At 44.0% G+C, this 21,774-nt stretch overlaps 1 protein-coding gene across 7 annotated transcripts in view; it reads right to left on the bottom strand.

Moving 5' to 3' along the window:
- TULP4 (TUB like protein 4) overlaps nt 1-21,774 on the bottom strand; it is a 265,339-nt gene that overhangs the window by 230,040 nt on the left and 13,525 nt on the right. The window contains exon 1 of one of the 7 annotated variants that reach the window (XM_005291534.5): nt 2,256-3,122. The exons of the other annotated variants lie outside the window; for them this stretch is intronic. The gene's annotated coding sequence lies outside the window, so the exon portion shown is untranslated. Of the gene's footprint in view, nt 1-2,255; nt 3,123-21,774 lie in introns of those variants that run through there. 7 annotated transcript variants of the gene reach the window in all.

Raw genomic sequence — 21,774 nt, 5'->3', positions numbered from 1 at the left:
GAGAGGAAGGGGGTTTATGAGTAGGCAGCAACTGATTGAGTGAGGCACTGCAGGAGTGACACAAAAAATGCAGGAAGCCAGTCTGTCTCTCCCTGCCCAGAAGTAGAAACATCTGGGTTAAGCAGAATTGACCTAAACTTGCTATGAAAGGATAAAGTCTAACTAAGACCAGATGTGTATAGGTTTTTGTTTTTTTAACCCTTCTCTCTAATGGCTATGTACCTTTGTGTGAATAAACAAGTCACTTGTTTTGAAAGGTCTGTTCTGAGTCACTTTAATCAGTCACTGTTCAAAGGCTCCTGGATGGAAGATGCCAAATACAGCTGGGGTCTGGTAACATGGTTGGAAAACAGAGGAGCTGCAACCCAACCCAGAGATCCAGCCTAAGATGGTTAAAACGCAGGATTCCACCCTGGAGAGAAGTGAAGCCTGTCACCTGAGGGGTTCACTCAAGAGGGACTCCAAAGGCATCTAAAGCACAGCTCACCCAGTAACTGACAAATGGTATAATAGGGAGATTGCGCTTTCAACCAATTACAGATGGACTAAAACCACTTGTGAAACCAAAGGGAGAAAGTCAAATTCACAGATAACTTCAGAGAAGAAAAGAAATTTAAAAATAAAACCCATGGCCAGAGGAAGCTCACTGCAGATTTTCCTATATGCCAGCGAGGTACCATTCAAATTTTTTTTTGAGGACCCAAAAAAAAAAAAAAAAAGTGAAATAGGACTGAGAAATTCTCTTCATTTATGGTTGTAAATTATCTCTCTTGAAAGTTTTACTGTCATTATCACATGCCATGTATTAAGACAGAGATCTCTGAAGCCATTATTTATTTAAAGTATGGAAAAACTGTATCCTGTTAACTACATTCAACCAACTTCAATGGGTCCCAACTCCCACTCTTTCTTTTCCATTTAAGTAACTGCAATGACCTTGCCTGTAATTACAGAGCAATTCCTTTCCCTTAGGAATGTTCTGCAGCCAGCAAATATCCCCCAAGCCTGCAGCACTTCTGTGTGGTTCCTAATTATCTCCAATATCTGCCCACAGGCTCATTTAATACTTCCCTTATGAACATGCATTAAAGTCTTGCTATCCTCCCCCAAAATCCCAATATGCCTCTCTAAGCCAGGCGTGTCATACACAACACTGGAAAGTCTAACAAGCGAGAGAGAGAGAGAGAGAGAGATAGGGGAAGGAAAATAAAACAGAAGCTACCAACTTCCTAAATATGTAGGAACCATAAACCAAGTATAATCCTTAATGGACAGCAAATATCCATTTCAGTTAGGACCCTGATAAATGGCACATCTGCATAGTCTGAACTGTTGATGCAAAGTAGATTCAGTGCACTGTGTTACAGCAGGAAAAGAGAATTATCTGCAAGGCAATCCTGGTAGTGTCTGCAAGCCTAATCGTAGGTGTGAAATAGTGTGTGTGGGCATTAGCTTCCCACTGTGCAGCCCTTTGTTCACTTCAGGCTGCTCTGTTAGAACTGCTAAATAAGTCACTTACCATAAAGAAACCCTTCAGTGGGTTGGAGGGATTGTGATAATTAAAACAGGCAAATCTGTGATTTTAAAACAGCTGGCACTTCCCATTCTTAGAGCTGGGGATCAGGAATAGATTCCCCTTCCTCAGGGTGTCATTACTGGGGATTTCACTCTACTCTGGAGAAGTCCAGTCATCCAGGGTTTTCCCCCACCACCACCATCAGGTGGTTCTAGATCTGAAGGAGGGGTGCTTTCCACCCTCTCAACAAAAAGCTGGGGGGAGAGCATCTCTCCATGCCGGTCTCTTTCCAGTCTAGCTTTCATGATTTTCTACAAGGCTCTAGAAAGTTGTATTTAGCAGGTCAAGGTATCCCAGGATTCCAGGAATATAAGGGAGGCAGGTTGCAAGAGTGCTTGTGGGAAGGCTTTTCTCCTGGAGGAGTACAACCACCAGAGAGGCCTTGGTAGAAGCAGGGAGCATTGTATGAGTGCTTGCAGCAGAGCAGAGATTCACCCAAGGAAGGGACTCGTTCACTTCAGGAGCAAGCTTAGAATCAAAGGGAGTGGGACCATAAGTGCCCCTGCGTGCCTGGCAATTTGAATGGTCTCTAAAAGTTGTTCCTTTTGTGTTAGTGCCCATTGAGATCCCAGAACTAGCTGGATATCTTCTACAGGCAGGGGGGAGGTCTGAAATCAAAGTTTCATCAGGGACAGTAACGTTTTGGTGGATGCCCTGAGCCCGTGGACCAGATCCTCACCTGATGTAAGTTAGCACTGTCCCATGCTGGTCCAGTCTTCCTACTTCATAAAATGTCCAAAGCTATGATTGTTCCCTCATTCTGGCCTGATGCCTCTGTTCTGTATCTGAGTCTCTATTCCAGCTGATGAAGGTGGCATCAACAACGCTCGCACTGGGGCCCAACAGCAATTACATGCGGTAGCTTTGGATGTTCTGGTAGTCTTGCAAAACTCAGCCATGAGGCATCCCAGACAGAAAGGCATACAGACATCCTAGAAGTCATAGAAGATGCGAGAGATTCCAGAGGACTGGAAAAAGGCAAATATAGTGCCAATCTATAAAATGGGAAAGAAGGACAACCCGGGGAATTACAGACCAGTCAGCTTAACTTCAGTACCCGGAAAGATAATGGAGCAAATAAGTAAACAATCAATTTGCAAACACCTGTAAGATAATAAGGTGATAAGTAACAGTCAGCATGGATTTGTCAAGAACAACTAACCTAATAGCTTCCTTTGACAAGGTAACAAGCATTGTGGATAGGAGGTAAGAGGTAGATGTGGTATATCTTGACTTTAGTAAGGCTTTTGATACTGTCTCACATGACTGTCTCATAAACAAACTAGAGAAACACAACCTAGATGGAACTACTATAAGGTGGGTGCATAACTGGTTGGAAAACCGTTCCCAGAGAGTAGTTATCAGTGGTTCACAGTCATGCTGAAAGGGCATATCAAAGTGGAGTCCCGCAGGGATCAGTTCTGGGTCCAGTTCTGTTCAATACCTTCATCAGTGATTTAGATAATGGCATAGAGCAGGGGTCGGCAACCTTTCAGAAGTGGTGTGCTGAGTCTTCATTTATTCACTCTAATTTAAGGCTTTGCATGCCGGTAATACATTTTAACGTTTTTAGGCGGTCTCTCTCTATAACTAAACTATTGTTGTATGTAGTAAACAAGGCTTTTAAAATGTTTAAGAAGCTTCATTTAAAATTAAATTAAAATGCAGGTCTTATCAGTTTAATGCATTGTCCTTAACTTGGGGTGCACACACCCCCTGGGGGTGTGAGATGCCCTTTCTGGGGGTGCGATACATGCAAGATTTTTTTAGAAGATAAATCATCGAAAACGTAAATTAAGCACAGGCACATAAGTACAACTACTTTGTTTCATCAAACCTATGTATTTATTAACATACATGTTTTAATGATTACTGTAATATACAAAGGTTTTACGTTTTCACGTTTTTAAACTAATTGTAGTATAATTTTTGCTAAGTGCTGCAGAGCGCTGGGACCAGGCCAGGGGCAGAGCCCAGGGCTGGCTGCTGGTACCTCAGGCCGGCAGGAGGGCTGAGCAGGGCCGGAGGCCCGGATCCTGGCTGGCAGGGGGCCGGGCAGCTGGAACCCTGACCAGGAGTGAGGTGAGCGGGGCTGGCGGCTGATATCCCAGGCCAGCAGCAGGCTGAGCAGGGCCAATGGCCAGGACCCCGGCTGGCAAGGGCCGGCGGCCGGAACCCCAGACCAGCAGCGGGCTGAGCGGGGCCGGCAGCCTGGACCCCGGCTGGCAGCAGCGTGCCAGTAAAAATTGGCACACATGCCAAAGGTTGCCGACCCCTGGCATAGAGCATACATTTATAAAGTTTGCCATTGATACCAAGCTGGAAGGGTTTGCAAGTGCTTTGGAGGACAGGATTATTATTCAAAATGATCTGGACAAACTGAAGAAATGGCGTGAAGTAAATAGGATGAAATTCAATAAATGACAAATGCAAAGTACTCCATTTACGAAAGAACAATCAGTTGCACAAATACAAAATGGGAAGTGACTGCCTGGGAAGGAGTACTGCAAAAAGGGATCTGGGGGGTCATAGTGAATCACAACCTAAATATGAGTAAAAAGAAGAACAGGAGTACTTGTGGCACCTTAGAGACTAACAAATTTATTAGAGCATAAGCTTTCGTGGACTGCATATGCATCCGAAGAAGTGGGCTGTAGTCCACGAAAGCTTATGCTCTAATAAATTTGTTAGTCTCTAAGGTGCCACAAGTACTCCTGTTCTTCTTTTTGCAGATACAGACTAACACGGCTGCTACTCTGAAACCTAAATATGAGTGAACACATCATTTTGGGATGTATTAGCAGGAGTGTTACACCCAAGCATCTGGACCAGTATAGAAGGACAAAGAGATAAATACACTAAATGAAATATTGAAACCATTTTTGGAAAAATCATTCACAATCAATGCAATGAATGGGACTATTTATCTGTGGGGGGAGGGGGCCTCACAAGTGGTAAAAGGAAATTAAAGCATGCCAAGTACGGCTAAAAGAATCAACTCCATCACTTGAAAACACTGAGAAAGAAACTTTCAAAATTGTTGTAAGGTAAATTGTTTAAATTAACCCAAATGGGTTTGCAGGCGGGGTTTGAACAGCTGGTTTCACTGTTGCTAAAGCAACAATTATCATTTATTTTTAAATATATAACTTATGTTACAGCAGACCCAGAACTCTGATTTCTATTGCTTTCAAATAAGGAAGTCAATTCTTCCAGTTCTACTATATTACACTGTGAGAAGCCTTCCCAATTAATTATATTTCTGAAACTGGGATGAGACCCTGTGCTGAGCAAAGGACAATTTTCCCAGCATAGACCGGGCCCTAATGGGCAATCCTGCAAACACTATCAGACAGAGTGCTTGTTATCATGAGTAGTCTCAATGAAGTCAAGAAGAATGTCCACAGTAAAAGGTACATCATTTGATAGGGGCCCCATCAACAGACACTAAGTTTCTTTTTCCACCCAAGCAAATGGGTCTTTCAATACAACTTGACTTGATTTTTCTGTAGCAAAAAAATAAAACGGCATTTATCTTGTCATTATTTATATACTGTTACCCTAGAGTGCTTTTATTTTAAGCATTTTACTTTTTCCAGAAAACCATTTAATTCAGGCTTAGGCCCAACTATTTATCTTCCTTAAAGCAAACCTCATACAGTATCCTTGGATGTCTTTGCTTTATTAAGATTCTTATAAACATAACAGGCAAAAGCCCAGTCTCAGATGTCTGTCAGGTTTGGCAATCAAAAGGGAAGATTCATTATATTAGTTAACAAGTTTATATTTTCCCCAGATATAGCTAAATAAATCCAAGACTGAAACAGAGAAGTTACTTAAGTGTCCTTAATTAGGGTTTTATTTTTTCCAATTCTTCTCGATGCTAAATTTCATCATACTAAAGATGTTAAAGAACATGTTTTCAGATGAAATGGTGGAATTTTTGGAATAGTCAAATTAATGGAGAAAGATGAATCTCTTGATGAAAAGTCAAATATCATTTAAGAACAGCAACTTCATAAATTTTCTACTTATCTTTTCTATTAAAACTCGGAAGGTAATATATGTTTATGTTTACATAACGGGGGATGCCTAATTCTGTATGCTTTTCTGATAAATACTTCAACAAATACAGGCTCTAATCCTGCAAACATTTATGCATGACTAGCTTTATGTACATGAGTTAGTCCCATTGATTTTACATTAGTGTTTGCAGATTTAAACTGCAAAAAGCAGTTTTGACTTTATTCCTTTTTCTTATTAAACCCATGAATTGGAGAGTAATGTTGGTTTTTACTTATCTTTTTAATGTGACTCTTTAATTTGGCAGCTATTTTGCATTAAGTAACCAACTCTAACCTAAATGGAATTTGACTAATTAAAAAATGCAGTTTGGGCTTAGTTCTGTGTGTGTGGAATTCTTACATGCATATATAAAACTTTAGACTAACCAACTTTTGCATTTAGTCAATACTTATTTCACAAGGTGTCTGGGGAAGTGGGTAACAAGAAAGTTTATTGTATTAATATTATTGCTTTATCATTCCTGGAATGTGCTTGATTTTTCCACCTCCAATAACTGACTTATTGATTTAAAGTGTTGACTTTATAAATAGAATTTCAACCTGTATTCTGTTCAGATGAATTGCTATAGTCTATATGAAACAGTGAAAGAAAAACAATTAGAGGTACAGGACCTATTGACACAAATAACCCATTCTGACTCTTTTCTATGCAAGGCCTCTTCCCCATCATACCATACCATTCCTTTTCTGCACTCAAGATCTACTTGTAAACTGCTCAAGGAAATGCTGTTTGGTTTTTTAATGGTAAGCAGCTTGGCAAAGTGGCATCTTAATCTTATTGTCAGTGGCCCCTTTGGAGCTCACAAAGTGTATTTAAAACAAATTATATGAGAACATCCTCCTCAAGCTTCCAACTTCATAGTTAGGAGGATCAGTATATTCCAGTTTCTTTCTGGAACCAAGCACCATCAGGCACTAAAATACTTCAGTGCCTAAAGCTGTCACGACATAGCACAGTTCTGTTCATTACAAAACTTTGTACTGCTGTAGGCTAAGAAAAAAAGATGCTCGTCTGTTTCTTTTTTGCCTACATAAAATAGGTTATTAAAATGGACATTTCAGCATCTGGTTGAATCAGCTCATAATAGGGATAACAGGTCGCAACCTCAGATTTGGGATGACAGATTCATGTAAGATGAAATAGCGTCCATTTCCAGATATGTGAAAAAGAGAAATAGGTAATACTCACACAGTGTCATTGACTCCCCATCACAAGTGATCTGGAATTTCTAATACTACGTACTAACTCAAGGGTGGGATTTTCAGAAAATTCTCTCTCCACCTACTGTTCTAGGGAATGTCACTACAGCACAAAGAGCAGACAGCTGAAAGTTGTTCAATCACTTCTTAACCACTGCAAATTTAAGAGAGTGTGTGCGTGCGAGTGAGAGAGAGAAACACAAATCACCGTGATCAGGCAGAAAATACAAACATTATATTTCTATTATTAGAGATTATCAACAATTAAAAAAAAAAAGAAAAGAACTAACAGAACCATGGAAAGTAACTACTGAGTTACTTCAGAACACACAAATGGTACCTAAGTTTACATGGCCCTACAGTGCTGACTATGGGGTGTAAACTGCAGCACGCCAAAGCACTGAGCTGCAACTGTCCCATACAGACTCTGTTAATGTGAACTAAAAGGTACCTAGTGCACATTAATAATGCAAACTAGGCATCTTTTACAGAGCAACATGTGAGCACGTGCTGCAATTCACACTCTGTAGCCAGCGCTGCAGAGCTGTGAAGACGAATTCGAAGGGCCAGATTTTTAAAGGTATTTAGGTGCCTAGCTCCCATTGATTTCAGCAAGAGCTAGATGCCTCAATATCTTTAAAATCTGGGCGCAAGTCAATAAATTACTTTAAGACAAAAACAAAGCTATATCGTGACTACAGTGGACTGCCAATCTAATAGCCATCTGCATGGCTGAAGACAAACTTGCTCAGTACCATAAAGAGTTCAGAATTATAAAAGCATCAATTAACAAATAACTATTTGTTCATTCTCCTATATATTATTGTATTTTTCTCAGAGAAAGGGGTAGCAATAATTACAGTGTTAGGAGCTTGAGTGGTTTCTTAGAATTAAGTCAATCACAAGCCTGGAAGAAGGAAAAATCAGTGCCGACTCCTCACTCTCCAATAGGAGTACTCTACGGGACAAAAACTCGCATAACCAGAAACACTATCCCCCTAGGCAAGTGGCATTCTCTGTTCCAAAAATGGTTATATACATGTTTATTTACTATTTAGTAGATATAACATGGTTAGCAAATAAACAGGTTAAATGTTCCACCACATTCCTGAAAAATAAAGAAAACCAAATGGTAATTATTATAGAGGAACAATCTTACAAATTCATTTGCCTGGTTTAAATCAAGGATTCATAAAGTACAAGCCTCAGGTGCTTCTTCTGATTCTCCCTAACACATTGTCCAATGTCATAATTTCTGTACTACAGCCATCCTGCTAAAAACTACGATGCCGCCTGGCAGTGAATTACAAGCAGCTAAGACAGCAAAGGGGAAGGGGGAGGAGGGCTAGATAACCATGGAACTTTAAAAACAGACACTGCACACTCTTTTCTCTCCATCACAAAGTACCACAGTTACTTTGAAATAAGCAAGCCCCTTTTATGTCCAAATAAAAGACATGATTTGTCATTGTAGGGGCCAGACAACAAAAATTACCCAAAGCACTGAACTAGGGTCACTCTACAATCTCTCTCCTGTCCATCTACACAAAGCAGAGATTTCTCACTCTTGGGTGGGAAAGCATTCATGCTGAATTCTAAGGCAAGCATTACAAACTGTTCACAGCTGTCTAGTTTATTTGATATTCTCTTGCAGTTTTAAATACGTTTGTAATTTATATCTGTTATCAAATAGGTGTTGACGTGCCCTTAATGGATTTTTTTTCTTTAACAATACCAATAAAGTTATATCATCCAATCATCAGGTTTCTTTTAAATTACTAAATCACAGGTAGCATCTGAAGGCAAATACTTCCTGAAATTTCTAACTGATGTAAACAACAAAGGACTGGGAGCTGATGTTACCACAGATGGATCTCAAACCTTGCTAATAGGATAGCCAGCCACCATTATGTGTCTCATTTTACATGTTTGATGTTGATTAGTTTTAAAGTTTGATGGGTGAAAGATGATGCCTGGAAAATATTACTGTATATGTTAATTTGGTATTTCAGTGGCCTTTTATCACACCTACTAGTGGAGCAGCTTTTTATTATTGTAATTCATAAAACAAAGAGCAATTTTCTCTTGGTTCGCCTTGCATTTGCATGCTCATAAAAATCTCATTTTAGATGGAGAAATACATCTTTTAAGACAGTGATAGTAACAGTAAAATTAGAGCAAGACAAAGTTGGACTCTAAGTGGCCCGATGTATCATGGCAGAGCATAATGTCCTAAGTTAGATGGATTTTTCTCCTATGATAATGTGGTCCACTGGAGTAAGTATTCAACATGAGGGCTACCAGTGATTGTTAATGGACATTGTATGCTTATTCCCTCTTTAGTACTTCAACGTTTTAACCCATTAAGGATTTTAAACAGAGCATGGCAGGTCACAGAGCCTAGCAGTAATGCTCCTCTATACTATCAACTCTGATTCCTGATCCTTTGCTCTCTTCTCTTCAGCAAGCAAGGGCTGAGCGCAATCCAGAGACAATGGGCTGAGCACCAGTGCCACTTGTCACTCATTTCTCAGAGCCCTGGCCAATTAATGTGCAGTACTGACAGACTCTGAAAGAAACCCAATCCAGACTTCTGCTAGGGACAAAAGCGGCTGTAATGTGGAGGCGTTAAGCATGCTGGAAGAATGTAGGGAGAGTTCCTCAAGAATTCAACAAGGATGTTAAGAATCTCATTCCCTCAGGAAGAGGAAAATCATGTTAAAGCAATAGAGACTGATACAGCTGATGGGTCTACACTGGTTTGTTCTTTTCTCTATGAGGAATGTCTGGATACAGATCCACTTTCTTTACTCGATTTGTTATTGTTTCATATGCTCGGAAATGAGAATTACAAATAACTGGTCTGCTTTCAAAGTAGCTTTTGTAATCACCCTGGTGTGCCCTGTGGAAATGCTATTGTATTGAGTCTCACAGCAAGTTCTCAGTGAATCACAATAACTAGCTCTGTGTTTCTCATAGCATTGTTAATCGAGGACTGTTTCACTTTTATCCTGCAATGGAACAGGCACCTCACAAACCACTTCACTATGTCAGGGCACTAGCCCATTCTGCTCTGACACTATCAGGACCTATCACGAACAGTGGAAGCACTACACTCTTTTAAAATGTCTGCTGCAACTCTCTTTGAAGCAAGGTGACTGTAGCCTGGCTCATTACATCAAACTCCACCATAATTATCCTCTTTATAACTACTTTATAACTTTAAAGCTACCACTTTAATTGCACGCAGTGTTTGGCTTGTCCATTTTATTTTTTAAAAATAAACAGCATTCTCTTGTTATGAGACTCAAAATTAACATTTCTAAAAGTATTGTTGGCCATTTAGATTTCTAACAGTAAAAACTGTTGATATCCTATTGATAGGGAAAGAAGTAAACGTACCTATCTCTTCTTCAGACTCTGGAAGCATATGAGATAGCCCCTGCTGTCATGGAGACAGCAGATAGCAATGCCAGTTCGTTGATGGTGAAACCCCTCAATCTAAGTTATTGCAGAGCCGTCACATGAATGGTAGTATTATCATCATCTGAACGCAATGCCTTCAACACGTTTATCTCTTAAGATACAATGTTTCAAAGTCAGGCAGCTTATGACAGAGGTAGGCAATGCCTCTATAAGCCCTAAAAATCCCACCACTTATTTTAGCACTTACACATCTTGAAAGTACTTTGCAAACCGTACTTGGCTAATCCACACAACACCCTCGTAAGGGAGGCAAGTATGATCCCAATTTCAAAATCTGGGGAAAAATCTGGGGAAAACACAGAGTTTGAGTGATTTGCTCAACATCAGAGGAAGACAGTGTCAGAGTGGGGATCAGAGCTCAGAGTTCTTGTCTCCCTGTCCTGTGCTTAGATCGTCTCTCTCGATCAACATGGTCCGACGGATGTCTTCATGTATTTTTTAATCTTGCCTAAAACGTATCCCCCTTTATGTCAAAGCCCATGAACGTTGCATCAAAATAACCAACATTCTATTTCTTCCTCTCACATGTAAAAGGCACCTAACACCTTGTTATTTAAGAGCCAAGTTCCTTTAAGTGCCTCTTGTATGAAAATATTTTCTCTTGCTATGAGTGCAGGGAAGTAACACCAAATAATACATAACAGAAAAACAATGGTGGCCATTTTACTCAGAAGAAGGTTACTCATTAAATGGAAACAGAACAGGTTCAACAGCCATAACATTGATGAAATATGCAAACTCAATTCTGATCCTGTCCCAGAGAGAGCTGGCCCTTTCACTGAGATGGTCTCAGCCCCACTTCGTGCCTAGTTAACTGACTCCCCGGGTAATGGGTATAGAGGCTTTCTATAAGGCGGCGAGACCTGCAGGGAAAAACTTGTGGGGAGTAAGAAGGCTCTCCTACAGCAGATACAGATGGGTGGCAGAAAGTGCTCAGAGCTTATCTATAATGAGCCCAGAGAAAACGCCTAGAGACACACATACATATTTAGATTTAGCTACATCATTCAGGACTGTGAAAAATTAGGTCAACCTTCCCCTGCTGTAGACACAGCTAGGTTAACAGAAGAATTCTTCCATCAACCTAGCTACCACCTCTCAGAGAGGTGGATTAGTGTGGGACATAGGAAGTCTACACTACAGCAAGACAGCTGCAGTACCTATAATGCAGGCATGGCCAGAGAGCATAGGAAGAGTGTGGGAAAGACAGAGGGTCTATTAAGACTGAAGTCAGACAGAATACCCAGCAAGAGGTTGTTGGCTCACTGTTTGTTTTGCTGGACTTCTTGTTCACCTCCCAAAGTAGAAGCAAACTATGTGTAGCGGGGTGGTCACCCGCTCCGGCCGTAAAGGGCTTAAAACAGCCCAGGAGAGGGCTGTGGCTGGGAGCAAGCAGTTCCCAGGCTGATTGGGGAAACAGGCTCAGCTGTGGCCACACCCCAATCAGGGCTCAGCTGGCCCTTATACGAGGGCAGTGGGCCAGGAGTAGGGTTACCATATTTCTACAAGCAAAAAAGAGAACATGGGGGGAGGGAGCCCCTCTCTAGCCCCGCCCCTATCCACTCCCTCCCACTTTCCACCCCTTGATTGCCCCTCTCAGAACCCCCAACCCCCCCCGCTCCTTGTCCCCTGACTGCCCCCTCCTGGGACCCTTGCCACTGACTGCCCCCTAGGACCCCACCGCTTACCTAAGCCGCCCTGCTTCTTGTCCCGACTGCCCCCTCCTGAGAACGCCGTACGACCCTACCTGTCCCCTGACTGCCCCGACCCTTATCCACACCCCCACCCCATATTCACACCCCCACCCCCAGACAGACCCCTGGGGACTCCCATGCCCTATCCAACTGCTCCCGGCCCCCGACAGGACCCCCAGAACTCCTGACCCATCCAACCCCCTCTGCTACCTGCCTGCCTCGACCCCTCTCCACAACCCTGCCCCCCGACAGCCCCCCCAGAACCCCAGACCCATCTAACCCCCCCGCTCCCTGTCCCTGACTGTCCCAACCCCTCTCCACACCCCTGCCCCCGACAGCCCCCCCAGACCCATCTAACCCTCCCGCTCCCTGTCCCTGACTGTCCCAACCCCTCTCCACACCCTTGCCCTCCTGACAGCCCCAAACTCCCGACCCATCCAACCACCCCCCCCCCCCCCGACCAGGGCCGGCTTTAAAGAGCCCAGGAATCGGGCTGCGTTCCGGCCGGGGTTGCGGGGCTTGGGGCCGGGCCGGAGGTGCTCGGCCGGGGGTGCTGGGGCCCGAGCCCGGCCGGGGGTGCTGGGGCCCGAGCCCGGCCGGGGGTGCTGGGGCCCGAGCCCGGCCGGGGGTGCTGGGGCCCGAGCCCGGCCGGGGGTGCTGGGGCCCGAGCTGGGCCGGGTCCGGGCTGGGGGTGCTGGGGCCCGAGCTGGGCCGGAGCTGCTGGGGCAGCCGGGCGCCACTCGGCCCGGGCCGGAGGGAGCCGCTCGGCCAAGGCTGCACCTCCCCGAAGCGCTCCTCCTCGCGCCCACCCCCACCCCAGCTTACCTGCTGCTGCCTCCCGCTTGCCCCTGCTTCTTTTCAGACTTCCCGCAAAGATCTGATTCGCGGGAAGCAGGGGAGGGGGAGGAGCAGGGGGCGGAGCGTTCAGGGGAGGAGAGGAGGGGGAAGACAGCTGCGGGCCGGACAGCATGGTAAGGCTGCAGGGGATGGGGGGAGCCGGGAAGGGGCTTTGGGTGCCCAGCGGCGCTTGGCCGCCGCTTTTCTATCTATAAATAGCCGACGGGGGGGAAATCCCGGACATTTTTAGATTTTTAAAAATCCCCCCAAGACGGCTATTTATAGACCGAAAAGCCGGACATGTCCGGGGAAATCCGGACATATGGTAGCCCTAGCCAGGAGCAGAGTCAGTCTCTCTTTCTAGTGGGGAGAGAGACAGGCCTGGCTGCTTGGGAGCTCAGAAGGCTACCTGGAGTGGAGCAGGGCTGGGGGAAGGCCAGAGGAGCTCAGGAGCTCCAGCCTGGAAACCCCCAGGCTGCATGCCTTGTGCAAGGCCTGCAAAGGTACTGGAATTGCAGAGGTGCAGCCTAGGGCAGGCAAAGGCAGCAGGTCCAAACCCCCCTTGCCTATGATGAGTGGCATTTACACGGCAGTCTGCCCCAGGGAACAGGGGCTAGTAGATGACTGGCAGTGGCCATAGACTGAGGCGAGGTGGGGCTAGAGGGTTGGGGGTTCCCTGGGGAGGGGAGACCCAGACAACTGTGGGGGGGTACAGCCGGGGGCAGCAGCCGCAAAGTAAAAGGGCACCGGGGTCTGTGAGGGACACAGGGGCCAGAGAGAAGCGAGACACCAGCCTGCAGAGGGCGCTTCGGAGCTGGAAAAAGAGCTAATTCCCAGGACGACAGCAGGAGGCGCCACAGGGCTGAGTCTTGCAATGCTACATACTATGATTTGGCCAGATAAATCAATTATTCAGAAACACAGGAATCTGCCTATCCAGGAGTGGGAGACTGAATTGCTTGGAGCAGGAACAGAAACAACTGAGGAATGGGGCATCAAGTTCCAAGATGATGATGTCACAGTTCCCCTGGAGAAAGTTCATGGATATTAATTTACATGGGACTCCTCCAATATATGGTGATAAAAACATGAATAAAATTCATACGTACACAGTGGGAGCATTAACTCATAAAGCCTCTGTTTATTTCTGGACTTCCTCAGGATAGCCCATCGCTAGGGCCCTACCAAATTCAAGGTCCATTTTGGTCAATTTCACAATCATAGGATTTTAAAAATCGTAAATTTCATGAGTTCAACTATTTAAATCTGAAGTTTCACAGTGTTGTAATTGTAGGGATCCTAACCCAAAAAGGAGTTGTGCGGGTGGGAGGGTCGCAAGGTTATTGTAGGGGAAGCTTGCAGTACTGCTACCCTTACTTCTGCACTGCTGCGGGTGGCGGCTCTGCCTTTAGAGCTGGGCTCCCAGTCAGCAGCCGCTGCTTTCCAGCTGCCCAGCTCTGAAGGCAGAGCTGCCACCAGCAGCAATGCAGAAGTAAGGACAGCATGGTATAGTATTGCCACCCTTATTTTTGCGCTGCTGTCTGCAGAGCTGGGCCCTCATCAGCAGCTGCCACGCTCCGGCTGCCCAGCTCTGTACAGAAGTACAAGTGGCATGGTATAGTATTGCCACCCTTACTTCTGCGCTGCTGCTGGCAGGGCGCTGCCTTCAGAGCTGGGTGCCCGGCCAACAGCCGCTGCTCTCCAGCCACCTGGCTCTGAAGACAATGCAGAAGTAAGGGTGGCAATACCGCAACCCCCCTAAAATAACCTTGCAACCCACCCATCCCGCAACTCTCTTCTAGGTCAGAACCTCCAATTTGAGAAACACTGATCTCCTCTGTGAAATCTGTATAGTATAGAGTAAAAGCATACAAAAGACCAGATTTCACAGGCAGAGACCAGATTTCACAGTCCGTGGTGCATTTTCATGGCCGTGAATTTGGTAGGGTCCTACCCATCACGTTTGACAAGATTGAGCCAGGCATAGTAACACAATACTACACAATAGTATGTGGAGGATAACTATTAGGATTTCTTATATTCATAGTACATAGTATGGTGTGCATTTATGCAGAGTTCTGGGACTCAAAGGCTTCCCAGGTCCCAGTGATCTTTCTATGGCTCATTAGGGATTTTCCTGTCTGACAAACCAGTTCCACTGACTCTTCCCCTCGACTCTCCTGCTCTCTCGAGCCCCTTATAGATGTCAACTTCTGCAGCAGTACTTCCTGCCTACTAATCTCAGGAAGTGGGGGACTGGGTGAGAGGAGAGAGCTTGAGGGGAAAGGAGATGGAAGAGTATTCCCCTTCTCCTTTCAGCTTTCTGAGGGCTATGAGAGGTGAGAACACCACACTCCGGCACAAGCTTTAGGAAATTCCTTTCTCGCAAAGCCTAATCCCCCCACAAATCTCTTCATGGAAAAAATACCATCATGACCCCCCACCCCACCCATTGACAGGTCCCCAATGAAACCAGGGTCACCGAATGAAATTAATAGGCGGCAGCAGGTTTAAAAACAAACAAGCAAAAAGAAGTACCTCTTCACACAATGCGCAGTCACCCTGTATCAGAATAGCAGCCGTGTTAGTCTGTATCCGCAAAAAGAACAGGAGTACTTGTGGCATCTTGCAGACTAACCATTTATTTGAGCATAAGCTTTCGTGGGCTACAGCCCACTTCATTGGATGCATAGAATGGAACATATAGTAAGGAGATGTATATACATATACAGAGAACATGAAAAGGTGGGAGTTGCCCTATCAACTCTAAGAGACTAATTAATTAAGATGAGCAATTATCAGCAGGAGAAAAAAAATTTTTGTAGATCGCCCATTTCAGATAGTTTGACAAGAAGGTATGAGGATACTTAACATGGGGAAATAGATTCAATGTGTGTAATGGCTCAGTCATTCCCAGTCTCTATTCAAGCCTAAATTGATGGTATCTCATTTGCATATTAATTCAAGTTCAGCACTTTCTCGTTGGAGTCTGGTTTTGAAGCTTTTCTGTTGCTAGATTGCCACCTTTAAGTCTGTTACTGAGTGACCAGAGAGGTTGTAGTGTTCTCCTACTGGTTTTTGAATGTTATGATTCCTGATGTCAGATTTGTGTCCATTTATTCTTTTGCGTAGAGACTGTCCGGTTTGGCCAATGTCCATGGCAGAGCGGCATTGCTGGCACATGATGGCATATATCACATTGGTAGATGTGCAGGTGAACGAGCCCCTGATGGCATGGCTGATGTGATTAGGTTCTATGATGATGTCACTTGAATAGATATGTGGACAGAGTTGGCATTGGGCTTTGTTGCAAGGATAGGTTCCTGGGTTAGTGTTTTTGTTCTGTGGTGTGTGGTTGCTGGTGAGTATTTGCTTCAGGTTGGGGGGCTGTCTGTAAGCGAGGACAGGTCTATCTCCCAAGATCTGAGAGAGTGAGGGATCATCTTTCAGGATAGGTTGTAGATCTTTGATGATGCGCTGGAGAGGTTTTAGTTGGGGGCTGAAGGTGATGGCTAGCGGCGTTCTGTTATTTTCTTTGTTGGGCCTGTGCTGTAGTAGGTGACTTCTGGGTACTCTTCTGGCTCTGTCAATCTGTTTCTTCACTTCAGCAGGCGGGTATTGTAGTTTTAAGAATGCTTGATCGAGATCTTGTAGGTGCTTGTCTCTGTCTGAGGGATTGGAGCAAATGCAGTTGTATCTTAGAGCTTGGCTGTAGACAATGGATCGTGTGGTACGTCCTGGATGGAAGCTGGAGGCATGCAAGTATAAATTTACAATTTATAAGGTAAGTATAGTGGTCAGTAGGTTTCTGGTATATGGTGGTATTTATGTGACCATCACTTATTAGCACAGTAGTGTCCAGGAAATGGACCGCTTGTGTTGATTGGTCTAGGCGGAGGTTGATGGCGGGATGGAAATTGTTGAAATCATGGTGGAATTTCTCAAGGGCTTCTTTTCCATGGGTCCAGATGATGAAGATGTCATCAATGTAGCGCAAGTAGAGTAGGGGCATTAGGGAGCTAAGGAAGCGTTGTTCTAAGTCAGCCATAAAAATGTTGGCATACTGTGGGGCCATGCGGGTACCCATAGCAGTGCCGCTGACTTGAAGGTATATATTGTCCCCAAATGTGAAATAGTTGTGGGTGAGGACAAAGTCACAAAGTTCAGCCACCAGGTTTGCAGTTTCATTATCCGGGATACTGTTCCTGATAGCTTGTAGTCCATCGTTGTGTGGAAGGCTTCTACATCCATAGTTGCCAGGATGGTGTTTTCTGGAAGATCACCGATGGATTGTAGTTTCCTCAGAAAGTCAGTGGTGTCTCGAAGATAGCTGGGAGTGCTGGTAGCATAGGGCCTGAGGAGAGAGTCAACCTGTAGAACTTATTGCCAGAGGATGTTGTGAAGGCCAAAAGTATAACTGGGTTCAAAAAAGAAACAGATAAGTTCATGGAGGATAGGTCCATCAATGGCTGTTAGCAAAAATGGTCAGGGACACAGTCCCATGCTCTGGGTGTCCCTAAATCTCAGATTTCCAGAAGCTGGGAGTGGATGACAGGAGATGGATCACTTGATAATTGTCCTGGTCTGTTCATTTTCTCTGAAGCATCTGGAACTGGCCATTATCAGAGACAGGATACTGAGCTAGATGGCTCATTGGCCTGATCCAGTATGGCCATTCTTACATTCCCCTTAGTGCCCATGTTAAGGTAACATTTTGCACCTCTCTCTGCAAACAGGATCGTACTTTAATACATATTTTTATATTAGAGATAGACAGATACCCATACAAATATGAAAGCTTAGATCTCCAGCACTCACTTGACATGCTATGCCAACCTAGAACCATTACCTCTTAAAATTATAATTTAATCAACTAAATTTTAGTGATGTGAATTTAATATCAGCTAAAGAAGTCCAGTAAACTAGGTTTCCTTTTTCTACTGCTTTTTAGTGGTTTGCTACAAAGTGGCCAAAAAAAAATTCACAAGAGTTGATAAAGTATTTTAGTGTCACAACTCAGCAACCCCTCCACCCCCCTTTGTCCCATTCATTTCAAGTTTGCGAGTTTAACCAATTTAGGTAGATCTGGAGGGGGGGCGGGGGGGGTCACAAATAAAATCAGTCTTACAATGAAAACTCAGCTGCAAATTTACTCATAGAAAAACTGCCACTTCTCTAATTCTGTTATATTTTGCTTCCCTTCCCATTCTTTCCTTGGAGGAGGTTTCAAAATTTTACCACTTACTAGCCAGAGGTTATTGAAAAATGGAGCGCCAAGAATGGTCCAGGGGCAATAATCCAACAGCTCTCCTGTTGCCACTGTCCCTGAACAGTTGTGGCCTCTCGTCTTTCATAAGCCTTCGGGCTAGAAGGGTTAGTCCTTTGGCTATAAGGTGTCCACTTAAGTTTTCAAGCACAGAATGTGGGTTTGAGAATGTTTCAGGGAGAAAGAAAAATAATATGGGGGGGGGGGGGGAGAGAGATAAGATCTGATCCTGTTCCCATTGAAAGCAAGAGCAAAATTCCCAGTGACTTCAACGGTGCAGAATTAAGCATTTAATTAAATGCTGGGAGAGATAAAAAAGGCATCTGATTTTCAAAAGTGTTGGAGTGAAGCCAGGAAACAAAGACATATAGCACATTACATTTTTAAAAACAGTTTAAAAAAAAAAGTTGAGTGGAAATGTTATGAACTCCCTGCTCCTTCACAGACTCCCTGTGTGAGCCTAGGCAATCACAGTCTCTCTGTGCCTCAATTTCCCATCTGGAAAAGGGGGATAACAGCACTTTCCTACCTCACAGGGGTGAGTGAGGTGCTTGGATACTATTTTTTGTCACTATTACAGAACCTTAGATAGATACAGTACTATTTTATTCCTCAAACTATGATCCACCTGAAGCTTCATATGTGTCTATTTGGTTTTGATCATTTATGGGTGAAGCCAACATCAGGCTTATAATCAGAAGCTACTTTCAATCTTAACTACATAGACATGAGCATCTCACCATAACAAATGTTACTCCAGTTTCTCTCCCAGTGTCATTTATTTTGGTTCCTTCTATTTTATTATCAGAACTTACATCTATAGCTGTGACTTCAAGTGACAAAGATGGTCTGAAGACTACTATTGTAATAAGTGTTTACACCCCCTGTAGTGTCACACTGTTACATGAGGCTGGCCTTTTAAGAGGCATTAGGCCCAGGATCACCACCTGACTGATCAGCTACCTCCGAGCTGACACTGATCAGGTGATTGTAAAAGTAGCCCAGCTGCAGAGAGAGCCACCAAGAAGTCTCTGGATCAAAAAGGGGGACAGCCACAGGAAGCAGGCTGGCTCCTGCAGCAGGCCATGGAGCAGGGTGATTCTCAGGACAGTGGCTGGTAGAGTGGGAACCTGCAGGTAACAGATAGGTCCCTGCAGAAGACCCCAGATCAGGGAAAGGAGACTATGTTTATACGTGAAACTTATGTTAAACTGTTTTATTGTGAAAATAAAAAGCTGAAGCCCTGACAAAAAGGGCTTGAACCAGACTTAGGGCATGGTGTCAGGTCCTCCTGGGCTATGGAGACAGCAGCCTACACATACCTACACCTCTGATTAGGAGAACGTACGAGTAATATATTAGCCATGTAGGGGAAAAAAAGAAGTCCACATCCTCCATTCTAATAATGGCACTTTCAAGAGGATATTACACAAAAAAGCAAGTTAAAAAACAAAAGCATCAAAGTAACTGACAGCAATTTTTAATTACAATTCCAAAGAGACATTAAATCATTTGACATGAAGAAAATATTTCACACACCCATACAATGCACAATGCAAAATAATCCTGTCTCAATAAAACTAGACCTTTTCAGTGCAAGTTGAAGAGGAGTGAGTTTTAAAAAAATACAAAAAAAAAAAAAACCACACACACTGAACAGTTCAGCACGATACATATTAAATACGGATGGAGAAACATTCAAACGACAATGATTCATTTTATACTTCATGTGAAGAGCTAGCTGATAAAGATATATAATTAGTCATTTGCCACCAGTGTATGTAGATTGTAAACTCTTCAGATGAGAGATCGTGTTGCCTTATGTTCTAGGTGCTTTCCAAACACATTTCTGGCCATTACTGCAGTAATATACCACAACCGAAGAAAACAAATAAAAACCACAATCAGCAAGGTGGTCTCAACCCAGAAACTGCATTTATCAACCTACGTTTCAGGGAAAGGTGCAGAGACCATCTTTTTGTTCTGTGTGGACAGCACCTAACACAACAGGGCCCTGGTTCAGGACTAGGGCTCTTAGCAACTACCATAATACAAGAGAGAAGAAAATGGAAGCAGAAGGCAGTTAAGTGGCTTTTACAACTGATTAATGCCCTAATTCAGCAAAGCATTTAATAACGTACTCAAGTCCCAATGCTTTCAGTGGGATTTACGAATGTGCTGAGGTGCTTTGCAGAATTTAGCCCTAAAAGCGAAGGTAAAGATGAGATATTTGACTACAGAAGCCTTTGGCTGCAAGTATACTTCAGTGTTGTGAAATAATTCCTACAATACAAAAACAACAAGAAGATTCAACACACCACCACATTAAGCTGCGTTTCGTACTTAGAAAGAAAGCTGCAGGGTTCCAGTGGTTCCAGCCTTTTCAATGACATTGTTTTAGAGAAAGGGCAATTGTTCATGTGCAGATTCAGCTATGTCTATACTACAGGCAGGGGTGTATCCTCACTAGCTTTAGTCTAACTAGCTCGCAAAACATAGCGAGGACACGGCAGTGTGGGCTTCAGATCAGGCTGCACAAGCTCACCGCCTCCTCTCCAACCACCCACCCCTTCCTGGGTCCATACTTGGACTGGCAGCCCATGCCACACATCCTCATTGCTCTTTTCAGCGAGCTAGCTAAATTAAAGCTAGTACAGGTATGTCTACATCTACACAAACTGCAAATGACATCCCGGCTGCAGTGTAGCTATGACCAGCATAAGGGAATGTCTTGTTAGAAAGTGGACTTGCCCCTGAGAAGTTCAGTATTTTTTAAGAGGATAATCCCACAAGCACAGCATACAGATATGCCCAAGAAAAACCAACACATAGTGCAAATAGGTAAACATGAGTAGCTTTATGCACAAGCTGTTCAACTGAAGACAGTGCCAAGACACCATTTTTGTGTGTAAAATAACTCATGTATTTCAGTACTTGTGAGATCAGGGCCTTAGACAGTTAAGATATTGTTCCTTACCACATTATGGAATTTTAGAAGCAAACACTAGTCTGAGCCATTACACATTATAGCTCAGAAAGCTCAACATATGGGGGCGGGGGGGGGGAAGTATTTTGCTTTTAAGGAGGGAGATGTGCATACTATTAACAACAGATCAGAGAGTATAAGGCTTTTTGTTCAATCTGAACTGAGTTTTAACTAAGTCAGCATCCCAATTCTGAGCATGCAATATTCCTAATCTCTAAGCGGTTGTACAAAAGGTCTTCTGCTGTCAGTTGAAGGACACTCCTAACACAGGAAGTGTGCTGCAACATGCAGGGGTTTCTTGATGCCAGTAAACAAATTATGCATTTCTGGGAGTGTGAATTCAATATGGGAACAGGCAACTTCCCACATCATCTCCTCCCTGCTGCCCTCAATACACCCAATGAGCACACAGCTTTGAAATTTCCCTATGGAGGAGGGGAAAAACAAAACTTAGAGAGAAGGCCTCTAGTGCTGGTGCCCGGGCTACCTGACAAGTGGCAGAGTGAAGATGGCACAGCCATTCCTACATTTACTTTTGCTGTGGGATAATGTGCTGCATTAGCAGCACAGCTGTGGTAGAGGGTCCTTCAGCGGAATTTCAACAGTGCAAAGGGCAATGGCAAGGGACATGAGAATCACACTGC

The sequence above is a fragment of the Chrysemys picta genome, chromosome 3 (assembly GCF_011386835.1).
Source record: "Chrysemys picta bellii isolate R12L10 chromosome 3, ASM1138683v2, whole genome shotgun sequence".
In the NCBI taxonomy this organism is placed as follows: Eukaryota; Metazoa; Chordata; order Testudines; family Emydidae; genus Chrysemys; species Chrysemys picta.
This window is presented reverse-complemented; position numbering and strand designations above follow the sequence as displayed.